Here is a 17,114-nt window from a genome sequence, read left to right on the forward strand (position 1 = left end):
ACATGTAACGAGTCATAAAAAATTTAAGGGTGTGTATATGCCGATAGAACATTATAAGAAAAATAAATAGAGGAATTTTTTTTTTATTTTTTTCTAATATTTGCACTATTTAATGAATAGAAAAAGTTTTCTTTTTGATCTTCTTGTCTTTTAAAAAAATAACTATGTTTCTTATTGTTTAATCTGATATCATGGGAAAAGTAAGCCAAGAAGATTTTTGTTGATTGCTCATTTTCTATATTTAATTTCTTATTTTGTTCCAATTGTAAACACTACAGCCACATAATTATTATTTTATTTTATTTTCAATGGCATCACAAATGCAAGAAAATTTTCTAAGAGAATTTGTCAATAAAAACATCATCCAATGAGAAAATTAGTAAAAGAAAAAATAATTTTCTCACCGTTTGATTTTCCTAAGTCGACACAAATGATCGTTAAGCGTTGATGTTAATGTCTTATGCAACTATCAAAACTAACTAAATCATCTCTTACAACAGCTGAATTGCCATCAATTGTGCATTAAATAGGAAATTGAAGTGAAGAAAAGTATTGATGTTGTTAGATACATACCCTTTATTACACACTCTAGTGGTCTATGGTATGAGTTGGAGCGAGAAAATAGAAGATTTAAGTTGTTGAGTCAATACCCCAAAGGAAAAATTGAAAGAAAACTATTATGAAGATGGCAAGTAAAGTGGAAGACCTTAAAGATCGTAAAAGTCAAATTTTATATAAAGTTATAAAACGTAGTTCATATGGATTAAACCATGGAATTTAATAATAATTCAAGTCCATCCAAGAAAAACAATGTATTATTGATCCATTCAGTGTTTTTCATGGGTTACCCTAGATTTGAGAAAGGGTATATAGATGTTATGACCCTCAAAGTAGAACTTGGTATGTTTCGACATATGTTTCCTTCTTTTAAGATAATCCTTAACTACCGGCCCAACATGTTCAAATATCATTCTCATGGGGAAATACTTATTGTCCTACCAATGAATGCATTGGAAGATACAGATAATGGCAGAGTTGAGAATTGTGATGCGCCTCTTCAAGGCTCCCTGTAGTCATTTCTTCCGAAGGAGAGTCCTCCTCTTCCTTATTTCCTAATTTGCATTTGCTTGTTGTTATTAGGAAGGGAGTTAGACAATGTACTTGATTTCCCATCTCAAAGTTTTTGTCATCATTTGATTGATTCTCTTCTTGCTATAAGGTTTGTTTTGTCTACTCTTGATGTTTCATGTGTTCCCATTAGTTGTGTCGAAGCTTTTTAGAGTCCTCATTGAAAATCTAGAATTGAAGAGGAAAGTGTTGCTCTTGTGTCTTAGAGTACTTGGTATCTCTTTATATTCCTCCCCTAAATGCCAAAAATGTAGATTGCATATGGGTCTTTACCATTCAAGTCAAAGCTCAATTGGTAACTAAATCACATACAAACTTACGGCATTGACTATCGTGTGAGATTTTTCCTAGTTGCTAAATTAAATTCAAACCAATTTGATATCTATGGTTGTGAAAAAGGGATGCTCACTTCAACAATTGGATGACATTTTTTATACAGTGATCTCAATGCAAAAGTCTATATAGAACAACCACCTAGTTTTGTTGCTTAGGGAGAGTTAAGTAAAGCATGCAAATTGCATAAAGCCATTTATGGGTTGAAACAAACCCTTCGATCATAGTTTGAGCAATTCAATCGTGTTGTTCTAGGGTTTCAATTTCATACTATGATCAATCTATATTTATTTTGGAAAGAGTAACAAGTTGTGTGATATTGATAGTACTTTATGTAGATGATAAAATTTTGTCTGGAGATGACAAAGGTGGACTTGTTAAGATTAATGCCTATCTTCAAAAGCATTTTCAAATTAAAGACTTTGGGATTCTTAAATACTTTTTTTGGAAATAGATGTGGCAAGAAACAAATCATGTATTATTTTGTCTCAAAGGAAATCTATAATTTATCTTCTAAGTGAAATTGAATTATTGGGAGCTAAACTAGTTGATACACCACTAGAACCTAATCATGATTTATTTTATGCTAGTTCTCCTCCTTTAAAAGATCTAACTTCTTATATATGCTTAGTTGGAAAGCTCATATATGTTATTGGTGATGAGGCCGATATATTGTATGTTGTGGGACTAGTTAGTAGGTTTATGGGAAAACATAGAAAAGTTCATGCAAAGGCTGTTCAATGAATACTTTAGCATCTAAAAGGAGGACTAGGGAGAAAATATTTTGTAAGTATTAGCATCAGATAAAAGTGATGGACTACTATGCTAGAGACTATGTTAGATAAAAGGTGACATGAAGTCAAGCACTGGTTATTGTACCTTTGTTGGGAACATTTGGAGCATTGAAAAGTAAATGAACAAGAAGTAATAGCAAGATCAAGTACAGAGGCTGAATGCAAATCTATGGCACCTATCACTTGTGAAATGATCCAGATACAATCTCTTTTGTCAAAATTTGGTGTGGAGGTAAATTTGATTGATAGTTATCAAGTGATGATCAGACCTTTATCTTTATAGCCAATAATTTGTTTTTTATGAACCAACGAAGTTCATCAAATTATATGGTCATTTCACCAAAGATTAAGTGTACTAAGTGGAAGAATCATAACCCCTCATATGAGAATTGAACATCAATTGACAAATATATTTACTAAGGCATTGCATGGAGCATAGTGTGATACCTCGTGCTCCAAACTGGTATTATTTGATGCATATTTCTTAGCTTGAGGAGGAGTGTTAAAAGTTAATTAAAATATGTACGAGTGTAGTTTATTGAGAACCTTGGGGGTAATTTTGCAATCATGTAATCACTCTCATACTTAAGTAAATGCAATGCATGAGTGAGGTGTAGTCGAATTTTTCAAGTTTGCCCTCTTTAAATGTTTCTCTTTTCTTTCTTCTTCTTCCTTCGTCTTCTACTACTTTACTTCTTTCTTTTTCCTTATCTTCATCTCTCTTACTTCATTTTTTTTATGTTCTTAATTAACAAAAGATCATAACTTTATTTTGTCAGCTGAATTTTTCCAAATATAATGTCCATTAACAAGCCATGCCTCAATTAGCCCAGTGTCAGCAAAATTAATAGCAGAAAACCAATTAAAAAAAATCTTTCCAAGAATAGAGCCTTTTAAGTTAGTACCACATGAGATTCACCTCCTTGGGACCCTCAGGTGCCTCGAACAGCCCCTCCTACCCACATTAGAAAGTCCAATCTCTTGCAATGATTGGGTTCTCCTCACTGACATTTTAACTTGCATGAATTTAAAACAAATATAGTCAGGAAAAAGAGAGAGAGAGAGAGAGAGAGAGAGAGAGAGAGAGAGAGAGAGAGAGAGAGAGAGAGAGAGAGAGAGAGAGAGAGAGAGAGAGAGAGAAAATGTCTCCTTCTCCAAACCCCAAAAGCTCAAAATTTGATAAAAATGTCCTACTATTTGGCTTTCATATCTACTGGTTGAACTCCAAAAACACATTTAAATAAGGCCCCGAGTTTGTTCACACTTCAAATTGAGTAAGGGCATCCTGAGAGCACATGCTAACATTCCTTACTCCCATCAGGGCTTTTAAAATAAAATTCAGGAGAATCCCATTGAAGAAACTCCAGAATAGCTATTGTTTCTAAAAGCTTAGAAACCCTCAAAATTCTCACAGAGAGTAAAAAAACTCTCCAGCTTTAACTTACCTCGTTCTCATTATATGCTTTGCTTGAGATTCTTCTTATACTGTCCTTGAGCTCCATGCGTTTCAGATATCAAGAAATCCTGTCTTCCTTGACCATTCTTGTTTTGGCTTTTTATCTCGACTTGATACAGATGCCAATCTCTACAGTGTGAATAACCCACGTTAGAAAACAACATCTCTGTCCTTTGTCGTCCTCCTTGACTTGGATCTTCATGGAAAGAACTATAAACCCTCCTTTTTTTCATCAGACAGATCATTTGGGTCTCCCAGTAATTTTGTTGGGACCACTCTCTCTCTGAACAGCTGTTTGATAGTGGAAGACAGTCTCACATGTGAATTTTGTTGAGCAGCCACTCAAAAGAAGGAAAATGTAATCTCCATGGAAATGGAATCAAGACCCCTTTTTTTCTCTTTCTTGTAATGGTGAAATGCCAACAGAGGTGTCTATGTACCTACTGCAGCAGAGCAAGGAACGATGCTGTTTCAGGCATCCATTGTAAGAACTGGTCAAGAATGGAATAGTAGCAATAACTCTACTGCCTACAAATGGAGGTAGAGGGGAACTGAAAATAGCTGGAAACAACCCCACCGTGAAAGCAGAATCGTCGACATGGACATGGCATGCCAGAACCGAACCCCTCACGGGAGTCGGAGCTAGCAATGCATCTGGGTTTGTTGATCAGTATATGCTGCTTCTGCATGTGTTTGTTATATTGACTACGTCAATTCCCATGGTTTACCATATCCATGCAGACATAGATGTACCCACTGAGAGCTCAAATATGGATTTACTGAACTTAAAACAACTGAAGATGGAGTGTCTAATTCGTTCTAAGTGCAGCTGAACGAAGAACTGTGAGAAGACATGGACATGCCCTTTGGCGCACACATGGCCAGGCATGCAAGCACTGGTTGGCGATGGTGGCTGATATCGACAAGAAGATGTCAGTCTGGGCCCAGGACTCAGTCGCAGATGATATCGAAGATGACGATGATGATGGGAATGATGATCTGAGGATCAAAGCATGGAAATCGAAACTAGGGTTTTTGTGTTTGGTGGGGGGTGGGGGAGGGACTGAGTAGTCTATTATGAACCTGGAACAAAAGGGATCCTACATAGAGATGGCCAACAGTTCCTTTTTCTATCTGGTGCAGATTCTCATTGTGAGACTCCTAACTTTGGGGTTGGGATTTTAATAGATGTGAAATTTAGAAAAAAAACTGAGTTGGAGATAAAAGGCCACAATATGTTATATGCTCTCACATGCTTTGTATATATTAGGCATAGTTTGTAAGGTTGGCAAGGAACAAATTTAGAAGGGTGGTGAATAAGTTTGTTAACTTTTGCTTTTAATTTTAAATGGTTTTGCTTAATTCCTATGTATGTATTTGTTTCTTCAATTAATCCAATGTGTAAAACTAAATATATAGTTTAAAACCAATTTCACAGTTTACATTTATGCATAGTGATCAACGGCAACGGCGCCAAAAACTTGATGTAGAATTTAGTTACATCGGCTTTAATACCTCGCAAGCGTACGAATCGTTCATGTAATTTAGCGGGAACCGAGGGTCATATCCACAGGGAGGACTGAATTTTGTGTATTCTTCAGTCAACTAGCCTAACCAAATATGATGAATTAATATTAACTAAACACTAATTATATCCTAAATTATCAAGCAATCATCTGGTTAACTACTTGCACAACAGGAAACGTCAACTCTGGATTTTACGGTGATTCGTGCCTCTCTCGAGCGCCACGTAACCACGGATCCGATTTCTCAATCCTTGCGTCTAGCCCCTCTCGGGCGCATAGAGTGAAAGACAGAAATTGGATTAAAATACCAAAATCCAACCTCAATTATAATCCTACCCTAATTAGCTAATTTAATCAAATATCTGGAAAACAAATATTCAATAAACATTAATTATCAAATCAGATTCAATAAACATTCAAAACCTAAGTTCAAACTATATAAAAAATTAAATTAAAAAATGACGAATTACTCCCCTTCTCCTTCCTCTCGCTCGGGCAGCAACTCGTTCTCACGGGTGCTGCAATTTCCCAAAATTGATGGCTTCGGGTAGCAAGAGTGAGTGGCCGGAGGTAGAGACGACGCCGACGACGAAGGATAGAAGCCGACGGACGGAGTTGACGTCCGGCGAAGAACGAAACAGAGCTGAAGTCCTCTAACCGGCTCTCTCGAGTCTCGGTCGGAGTCGGAATAGCTCCGGGAATGGTCGGAAATATGTAATAGACGTCGGAGGATGGTCAGAATGCGGAATTGGCACCGGAGAAGCCCTCTCGGATCACCTCCCGGCCTGGCGAGCGAAAACTAGCATTGTCGAACTCACCTCGACGGAGACTCTCTCGAGCTCTCCTCGGGTTTGTTCTCGGTTTCTGGACGGCGGTGGACGGCGGTGGACGACGGTGGCGCGGCGAAAGACAGTGGCGCGGTGAACGACGGTGGGAAACTCCTCTCGGGTCTTCCCTTGTTTCCGGTCCAAGGTCCTCTGTTTTGGTCGATGCCCCCTGTTTTCTCTTGACGCTCTCCTCTCGCCTTCGACGCTCCTCTTTTCCTTTAATACCATCTTATTTTTTTTAAAACGATTTGCCCTAGAAATCACCTCCATTTCACTAAGGGCATTTTGGTAAATATCTCCTTCTCCACCAAAATTCTCCTGAAATTCCATAATTGAATCTATAAAAAGCATTTCAGGAAGAAATAAACCTTAAAAACAATGAAATATAATTCAGGAGAGAAAAATATGCAATATCGACAGTGATTAATGCCAAATTCAATAAATACTCATTTCATTTGAAAACCGATAAATAACCACCTATAACACAATTATAAAGGTTATTCTATTATAATTAACCTAGTTCTCATGTCAGAATATGGCATCTATCAGGTGGTGAATAAGTTTGTTAACTTTTGCTTTTAATTTTAAATGGTTTTGCTTAATTCCAATGTATGTATTTGTTTCTTCAATTAATCCAATGTGTAAAACTAAATATATAGTTTAAAACCAATTTCACAGTTTACATTTATGCATAGTGATCAAGGTACAAGCCGGAGTAATCACATAGAAAGTACACATATACAATATTTTTAGGTGGTTCATAATTCTTTCACAGATTGCTAGTCCCCCTCCCAAGATGTTTTGGCACCTTGAAACTCCGTTAAGTTGGGGTTGGCCTATGATATTTACAATAAATTGTCTTTAAGGCCAATTATAATACTAGCCATGCAAGGACTTACAACAATTCACTAAGCTCACTAGCCTAACCGGCAAAAGGTTTTTCCAATAGCTAACTAGGGTGGTCTAGCCTAGACTTTTCCACAAATTTGCAACAACTCACTAGGCACATCAACTTAAACCTACAAAAAGATTTTCAACACCGCCTACCTACAAGGTCTTATGCCTCACACAACAACAAACACAACTTTCCAACTTCTATTCTCAACCACGATAATTTTTCTCAAATAATTTTGGAATTAGGACGATTTTACCTATTCAAAGTTTGACCCAATTGCAAATGATTACTTGCTTAGAATATAGTCCAATGTAAATTACATGTTAATAGATAGATTTTAACAATCTAAACACAAGCAAATAAGTACACCAACTATAAGTACTTACCCATGTAATTAGCAACTTAAAATATCCATTAATGATAGATTTAAAAATATAATCAAGTCAATATAATCTTCAATGACTTGATTAAAAAGTGTAGTCTTCATGTAAATTCGAGATTGGTTTTAATTGCAAACTGGGTAATGCACATACAACTACTTAATGTAATGATTGAAATATCTCAAAGTATATGCATGTCAAATACTTAGATTTGATCCACATTTTAATACTTAAGAAAGGCCCTTTCAAATACCCCACTAAAACAACATACAAACATGTATTGATATTATTGATGCTCCAAAATTGATTTCAAATGGTTGTCAACCGCACAGCTATTCACAATGTTATGATTGATTCAAATATGAACTTAAAATTACTTGGCACACATTTAAAAGGCTGAAATATAAGCATTCGATAAGGATTTAAATGATCAAGTAAAAAAATACATAGGTCAATGAAAAAAATTATCGAGTTTGGCTTCCTTTCAAGCTTTAGAGGAGGTAAAAAACTCCTTGAATCATGCGGGAGGGCTTAGGAGGTTTGGTTTTCACTGTGATGAGAGAGAAAGTTTGTTCGGGGTGTGTTTGGGTTAAATAGCACGAGTTCCAACATTTAAAAAATTAGTTATTATGGCTAGAAAATGACTTTTTTTGTATTTTAGAAATAATGGGTTAACAAAGGTTAAGTCCTACCTCCTTCTCTATTTCATGTAAGTCCTACATGTGGTCTTGATTGTTTCAATATCAATTATTTATGCACAAAGTTGATTTTTTACAACATGACATTTTAAGAGGGTTGAATTGTATATTTAGATAAATAAATTTCATCTACATATGATTAGTCAATAATAAAAATTGAATCAAGCTAGGGGAGGCTGATTTCTCTATTGATACCTAAACGAGCTTAAAGATGGAAGACTCCAAAATGGTGGAATAAACTCCATCCAGCCCCAAAAGCGGCGGAACCCTAAGAGTCTTAAAAGTAATTACAAATGATTTGCTCATGATATGGCCTGGCCCGTGAGCTAAACAGACTACCAATCCCCTTCTTCCCTTTCATTACAAGACAAAATCCAACACCCATGTCAGGATAATTGCAAGGCCGGCCACCTCACTTGCCACCAAAACCAGAAACAAAACCAGACTCCTCCTCTGTAATCTTCTGCAGTCTCTTCAATCCTATATCTTCCCCTCTTCTGCAGCCTCTCCGTCCTATATCTTCTCCTCTTCTCCTTGTTTTTTTTTTCTTCTTCTTCTTCTTCGGCCGAGAGGGTGAGAACAAGAGCGAGAGGAGACTTTGATGGATTATCTGTTACCCGCCCCCTGCTCTGAGAGTTAAAATCTTCTGCAACTGAAAAGTTGAGACAACTCTGGGCTTTACTTCGCATAATTTGACTGGAGAGTGAGTTTTTGGGATGTGGGTTTTATTTTTGGTTTTCATCGGAAGAACTAAAAATCCCTAAAAGCTGAACTGTCGATTTTCTTGATCCAGTTGCAGAATTCACCCGAAATATGCAGAGCTAGCTTCTGTGATGGCTCTTTTCCCTAGGCTTTCAGTGATGGGGGACTTGTCTCTTTCTTCTTCTGCCCCACCTCTACCGTCTGCTCCCTTTTGAAATTCCTTTCTTTCTCTCTCTCTCTCTCTCTCTCTTTCTCTCTCATAGCATACTCAGTAAGTGCAAAAAGATTATCAGCAAACACAATGATCTTATCACCGCGCTGTTGTTCATGAAACCGGATAAGAAACTCACATGCCCTGAATTTATTTGGGTTCATTATATATAAAGCCTGAAAGAATAAAGACCGTTGCAAAGAAATAAATAAGACCACAATTTTATTCAAAAAATAAAATATAAGAACAGTTAAGTAGGAAAGAAGAGTAACTAATAGAAATACTCTTTGGGTGAAGCAGACTGTTAACATCCTAAAAATAAGAGCATGATGACATAAACACAGTATCAATGTATTTTTTAATAACAATCCAATTAGTTTATGACGGTGCATTTCCATGATTTCAGTGTGAAATTCCCCAGTACAAGAAATAAAACTGCAAAGATTGTACTTGTTCAATACCAAAATCATGGCATACTCATCTGAAGGGTGAACTTCTACATATGCTGACTCCTACCAAAAGAGAGATCTAAGTTGGTTGAAGTCAAAATCAAGTTACTTCAACACTATGGGCAATTCATTAACGAAGTCAGCTTCATGCAAATTAAATTAATAAACCCATCCACTTGAAAAAATAAAGTACATTTAGATAGTCTTTTTAAAATGTAAATTCACTTAAATTAGTCTAGGAACAGGACTGCTAACACCTCGAAATTGTTGGAAAATTGTAATGTCACTAAAAATTGCATTGTCAATTGATATACACTTAAAGGTGTAAAATTACTATATGCTAAAAGGCACAAGCTCTCACAATGCATAACAGCTGTCAATAAGAAATATAGGACATAACATATTTCATATTTAAGGCAATCAAAATCAGAAACTGTTTTTTTACATAACCAAATTTATGAATAATCTAGAAAGGTGAAAATACAAACGAGTGCAGAGAGCATATGTAACTAACCTATTTTTTTTTAGAATTTTCTTTCTTCAAATATTCTAAAAAAAACTCTTTTGTCATTGGACACCATACTTCAGCACACTAGACATTTGCAATGAACCCTCCTTTTACAAGATCCAGCCAGTTTGATTCATATAATTTAGGGCCAATAAGGAAGTTCAAATCTGTGATACGTTCATCCTCTCTCACGAGGGCTGTGGTATGAAGTTCGAAAGTCAATTCCTAGCAAATATGAAGAGTGAAGACAACATTCTTTAAGAAGGGCAGATCCAAAATCCATCAAATACCAATACTGACCAGTTAGCCCAAGTTTACAATGAGATTTAGTGATACTAATGACCTTCTGAAACATATGTGCAGGGACAACATGCACCTGAAAACACCGTTTGAAACCCAAATAAAAGGAAACAGTAAGAAAAATTCAATTAGAAAGCACAGGAAGCAGGTAGATAATCTCCGAAGTAAAAAATGTGTAAATCAACAGTGTGAAAGAGTTTAAATTTAGTGAAATCTTTATTTAAGAGCACCAAGATCATATATCCATGTCAGGAACTGCTTAACCTCACAAGGCTAGTGTGCAATCCACATCCAATAGTGACAACACACAATTCGCTAACCAAAATGATCAAGAAATGATGTTGCATAAATGCACTTTGTATATACAACAAACAACTTAGCTACGCTGAAGCAGTTGCTCCGAAAATCATCCACTTAAGAACCTATACTCAGCAAGAGGGTCTAGGTCATAGTTCAAAATAGTTTTCCCTCATGGTCTAACAACTAAAATTATCTAATAGGTGAGAGTTTTGGATCGTAGCCCATACTCTATTTCATATTTTATGTCGCTTTTTGCCATTGACATCAATTTTTCCTTTCTTCCATTGAACACCTACTATAAGTCCAAAGCATACACACATAACTAAAATATAGCTTTACACAAGAAATGTACCTCATCCATGAGAAGCAAACCCCATTCTCGATTTCTTATCTCCTCAATTATCTTCTCAGACTCTTCAGACCTTTTCCCGCCAAAAGCAACCATGTTATAAGTTGTACAACCACACCAGCATTACCATGAAATCTCTCATTACTATCAAAAGTGAAACGACATATCTGATCATCTCGAATAGTAGACCACAACTTGAATTGGAAGGCCCACTGGTCTACAGAAACAACATTTGTTGCTAAACAGAGGCAACTCTTTCGTATTCGACAGGCTGCAGAGACACCAACAAGAGACTTCCCGGCCCCACAAGGAAGAACTATAATTCCTGATCTTGCTCTTCCTACAAAATTTACTACAAGTTCACCCTCATGCTGAAAAATCTATAATCGAAACAGAAAAGACCAAGCTAGACAGAGAAGTAAACAAAATAATCAAATCTCAACTTTAAGACACAAATGTTTAAAGAAAGGTGTGAACCTAGCATCGTATTTAAGAGATCATTTCTTAAATGAAAGCCTCTGGGTATACACATCCAAGGTGGTCTTCTTCAAAACCAACATTATTTCTAACAAGTGACTGACAATCGACAGCTTGCACCCACCAATTGAGGGCTCATACCATGAAGAGGCTCGCTCATGTTAGAGCAAATTGACAGCCTCATCATTGCCACATTATTCAATCCTCTACATAGGACAAACTCCTACATAACTCAGTAGCATGATGTCTTTGCAAGTGCAAGCATGTGGTAGCATTGACCAACCAACTCTAGGCCACCTCTTGGGTGGTACATCCAAAGCTGGCACCCTCAAAATAGCAAATAATCGAACACAAGTTCTCGACATTACATCTACAAGGTCAAGTAATATAAGAAGAAAAGTTCAAATATAAACGTACAACAAATCAATATGCTTGGACAAGATGCAGAACACCAATCAGTAAAATGTAGTTCAACTAATTTGTGGCAGAAAACACAAAAACCAAGGCACAACAAGAATTTTTTTTCAACGACAACAAGTAAAAAGAAAGAATTTATTAAGAAATATATGGAACAGCCAGACTATTTGATAGGAGAAAATGAAAGCAAATGTAGAAAAGGATTATCAAGAATGGATATGATAATATTATGCTTCATTAACATATTCTTGATATAGAATCTTATATGATATAGATCGCGATATAAGATATCACAAGGCACTATGTCAGTACAACAACTCCAAATGACTGGCAACCACAACGGAAGTTCTGAAATTTAAATTTTTTCATCCAATAGCATCACCACCAAAGTTCCTGATAAGTTACTTTAAATAGACCATGTCAGACATTTGGTATTCCACACTACAAAAGAGAGCAGCCTACTTCCAACTACATGATTCTTTAAATTTTTGGTAATAGAAAAATCAGTTGAAATTGCACCTATCATGATGGAGATGTCCACTGGTAAGCATGATTATGTTTGGCCTATGTGACAATCAGTACCAAGATGAAGTAAGATTATACATGAAATTGGAAGAAATCATGGATAACCAATGTGTGTAATATCCAGTTCTATTGCACTAGCCAATGTAGCCTCTCTGAGAATTCTACACAATGTCTTCAACAGTCTCAACTATTTTGCTGGAGAGTTATATTGACATGAAAAATATTGTCTTACAATAGGCCTCACCATTTCCAAACATTTTACTGAGACTCTTTTCCTGGTATGGGCGTGGCTAAGCCTGAGGCTTCAATTACATGTTTAAGTCAGGGTTCACCTGCAGTTAGCAACATCAAGTCAACAACATACCCATGATGTGTGACAAGGAACAAAACTGGCAGAACATCAAGCATTTGTGAGAAATAAAGCTTACTGTATCATTTTTGAAGTCATACTCCTGCAACATGGGATAATTTAATGCATTTGGTAAGCACCTTTGCTTGACACTTTCAACCTGTAAATGTTTAAGTTAGGTAAAAAAAATTATAACCACTAATCACTTAAATATACATCATCATTCATAGACCACCCTACCTGAGCAGGATCTATTTCAAAAGAATGGGTTTCTTTCTCTTCAGCTACTGCTGCCACATCAGCTCCAGTGAACAACTTCTGATGACCACCACCATCCATTTCACTCAAAGCTTTGCTAACTGTAAATACATCACTTCCTTGTGAACCCTAAACAGTAGATCAAGAGTTTGCATCACCATTAGAATTGTGTCAAAGTTCTCATGATCTATCATAGAAATTTAACCATTTATTTGAAGGTTTAGCCATAGTGACAAATAATCTATCCATGCTGCAGTGTGATAGTGGCTTTGGAGATGATAGTTTTGATTCACTATGCAGACAAAAAATGATTAAATTATTTAACAACACAATTTTTTTTTTTTCAAAAGAGATGTTCAAACTCCACTTCCCTTCTATGAAAAAGAACAAGAGCAGAAGTTATTTTCTTCCACTGTAACAAGCAAACAACTTCATGATTTAAATGGTAAATTCAACCATTTTGAATAATAGTAAAATATGTAAAGAATAGGCATATAGATGAATCCATAGAAACTCCTATGTAAATTTTACGTCACTCGCCAAAAAGATAAGAGAAAAGACTAAAAATAAAAAGGCACAACTCAGAATAACACCTCAGAAAAATATAGTGGACATGCATGAAGAAAATAATAGCAAACTAAATTACCTCATTGGAATAAATTCTCTCTTTAGATATAACCTCGTCCTTCAGCAAAGTCTTCAGCACCTGCAAGTATCATTTAAAGCATAAGTTCCAAATTCCCCTCATCACCATAAGAATAATAATAATGATAATAACAACATCAATAATAATAATAAACCACTTGTGCTAGAATACGAGACCAAATTCGCACCTCCGGGAAAGGGGACTCCATAAAGTACCGGTTCTTCTTAAGTACAAGTTTTACTTTCCCATAATTAGAAGTTGAAGCATAAATGAAATCAATCATTTCTTTAGGGAGCTTAGTCTTCGATAGCTTGTTCAAAACAGTAATTATAGTTTCAGTCTCGAGCCCAACAGAAACAGCACCATACAAGGAATGAGGCGCCAAGTTATACTCATGCATAGACTCTGGCCTGCACAACATTTTTCCAACAAAATGAAAATGAGCAACCACACAGAGTTTTATGTAGAAGAAAATAGAAGGACATCTTAAATACTGGCAAACGGGCTTAGCAATTGCAATGAGGAAATCATTGGCTTGCTTATACAACGGTGATCCGGCCATCAGCGCAAGCCCATAAAGGGCGGTTTGCATGATCAGGCTTTAATTCAAGTTTAGAACATCCCCTCTTCGTCAGTTCGCTTTCATCTTCATAATCCATATTCCGTACCCATAAACACAATTCAAGCACCTAAAGTAAACTAAAAACAAAAAGCTAAAACAAAACAAAAAAATGAATAAAAGTAATACCTTCACGACGATCCTCATCAAAATCTTCGGCATAATCAACATCATCATCAACAACAGCAATTCGATAATCCTCCTGCCAAGAAAAAACAATCAGGGGAAGAGCAGGAGAGCAACCAAATACAGAACGAGAGTTGGGGTTTTCAAAATTATAAAACCTTAGAGGAAGTCCTGAGCTTCTTACTAGGCTGACCTTTTTCCCCTGCAAATGAAGAGACATGAAGACATTTTAGCTCGCAGAGAATTGAACCATAGGATTGAATAATTAGGAGAAAGAAAGAACTACATAAAAATTAAAACTTTTCTTTTTCTGAGAAAAATATTCTGAAAGCCCATTTATGCTGGCTAAGAAATACTTCTGATCTTTTGGAATTCTTTGATAAGAAAGCCATAAATTGTCTAGTAAACATTGTTCTTCTTTTGTTACCGAAATGCTTGGTAAAGTTTTAAAAGTAATATTAGATTTAGGAAAAACTACTAATTTATGGCTACCAAAATTAAGAAATTCTTGACCATAATTATTAAATCTAGATGAAGTTGGTCTGGAGGATGGTCTGGAAAATCCATCTGTTCAATTAACCATAATTTTTTAGTCAAAAAATCTCCTACTAAGAGTATCAGCGAGACTATTATTCTTACCCTTAATGTGTTCAAATTCAATCTTATACCCATTTCCTGTAATAATATCTACTAGATTTAGCCATCTTCTTCTGCTTATTTTATTTTCTTTACTTCTTTGAAAATATTTAACTATAGCTTCGCAATCTGTTCTTAAAGTGAATTCTTGTTTGTTAATAATAAATAATCTAAATGATTCTAAAGAATAAATTATTGCTAGGATTTCTGAGTCTATGCTACTCATATTTCCTTTCTCTTTAAATTTCCAGCTAGCATAACTACAATTTTTTGTTTGCTCTTTCTCGCTATACTTATGGGGTTTAGATATAAGAACACCACCCCATCCTAAATTACTTCCGTCAGTTTCTATTATAAGGTAATCGGAGTCTAAAGACATTTGTAATTTGGACAACTTTTGGATTTTTTCTTTAACCTTTTTGACCAAAATTTTATCTTCTTGATGAAAGAATTTTTGGCCTGTTGGAGAGGTTTTTCCATACAAAGGGCCAATGATTTTTCCTATGTCTTTAATAAAGGGTCTAGCATAATTGACATCTCCTAAAAATCTTCGAAGTTGTTTTGTATCTGATAGATCATCTGGCATTTCTAAAATTTTCTTGGAAATATGTTCTTGTAATTCTATCTGTCTTTGTCCTATATTTACTCCTAAGAATTTTATATATTCTTTAAATAATTCAATTTTTGTTTTGCTAATAATGATTCTTTCTTGCATAAAAGTGGCTAATACTAATTGTAAATGACCTATATGTTCTTCAATAGTTTTGCTAAAAACTAGAATGTCTTCTATGTAAACTAGAACAAAAGTGTCATATTTTTTAAATATATTATCCATCTTTCTTTGGAAAATTGCAGGTGCATTCTTTAAACCAAAAGGCATTACTAACCATTCAAAATGTCCTCTTCTGGACATGTGAATGCCATCCATTCTATACTATCAGGGTGCATTTTTACCTGCCAAAACCCTGACTTGCAGTCAAACTTACCAAATATATTTTTATCTTGAATTTTATTAATTAGTTGAGACTTATCTGGTATGTTATAGCTATCTGTAACAGTGTTATCGTTTAATCTTTTATAGTTAATAACCATTCTAGATTTTCCGCTTTTCTGTTCACTGTGTTTTCTTACTATACAGGCTGCGGATCTATGGGGGCTAATAGATTTTCTAATGGTTCCTAAATTTAGTAGTTCTGTGATATGAAGTTTAAAATCTTCCCTATCTAGGTTAGTAGCTTCTATATTGGTTGTTTTAACTATATAATTGGGATTTAATAATTCTAATCTACACTGTATATGATTATTATCCCAATGTTTTAGGGGATTCTCTCCAAAATATTCTAATTGGTCTAATTTGTCTATGATCTGTTGTAAGTGATGTTTATCTTTATGATGAACGTTAATTATTTCTAAATATAGTTTTTCTGTGTCTAAGAAAGTATAATCTAAATCTATCAATCTTTCTATCCAATCATCCATATCTTCATCTTCACCCATTACCTCTTCTGGATAATCTTGAGGACTTGGTAATTGTTGGATGTAGGTCTCGGGTTGAACTGACACTGGGACTAAGCCTGTATGAACTACGGCTTCAGGAAAAGTCTGAAATTGTTGAATAAGGACTTCGGTTAAAGCTTCATCTATTTCTTCATAACATAATATTTTATTTTATTTTTTAAAAAAGGTGTGAATATATTACTAAGAGAGAAAAAATACAAACCATACTAAACAGGACCTTCCTCCACAACAAGCTGTTGGAAAAAAACACCCGTTTTAGCCCGACTATCCGCCAAGTGATTTGCGGATCTAGGAATATAATTCCACTTGCTCATAACATAATAGTTTATTATCTAATTTAACTATATTGTTGTCTATTTGTTGTTCTAATGCGAGAATAGTAGGGTTATTGAGTTGTTTACAACTACCTGGAATTTGACATTGACAACTAGTTTTTAATTTGGATTCTGATTCTTTTAATTCTCTAGTTTTTAATTCGGATTTTGATTCTGAATCTAGGGGACCACCACGCTCCGTGGAAGAGGTGGTTCGGATAGTATGTGGTTCGGACAGGAATTGTACTGGTGTCCGTATGGAATTGAAGATAATCTCTGGAAATAGTAAGGGAGCCATTATTATGAAAGATAAAATTAAGGCCTAAAATAAAGTCGACTTTTAGTTTAAGGTCTCTAACCCATGTTAATGGTA

At 35.3% G+C, this 17,114-nt stretch overlaps 1 pseudogene; it reads right to left on the reverse strand.

Moving 5' to 3' along the window:
• Positions 1 to 8,883: 8,883 nt before the first annotated feature.
• Positions 8,884 to 15,495, reverse strand: LOC137943634 (general transcription and DNA repair factor IIH helicase/translocase subunit XPB1-like; annotated as a pseudogene).
• Positions 15,496 to 17,114: the final 1,619 nt, after the last annotated feature.

Source organism: Aristolochia californica, unplaced genomic scaffold (genome assembly GCF_029961685.1).
Source record: "Aristolochia californica isolate CCGP_79_NKW_82.1479 unplaced genomic scaffold, dmAriCali1.0.hap1 SCAF_11, whole genome shotgun sequence".
In the NCBI taxonomy this organism is placed as follows: Eukaryota; Viridiplantae; Streptophyta; class Magnoliopsida; order Piperales; family Aristolochiaceae; genus Aristolochia; species Aristolochia californica.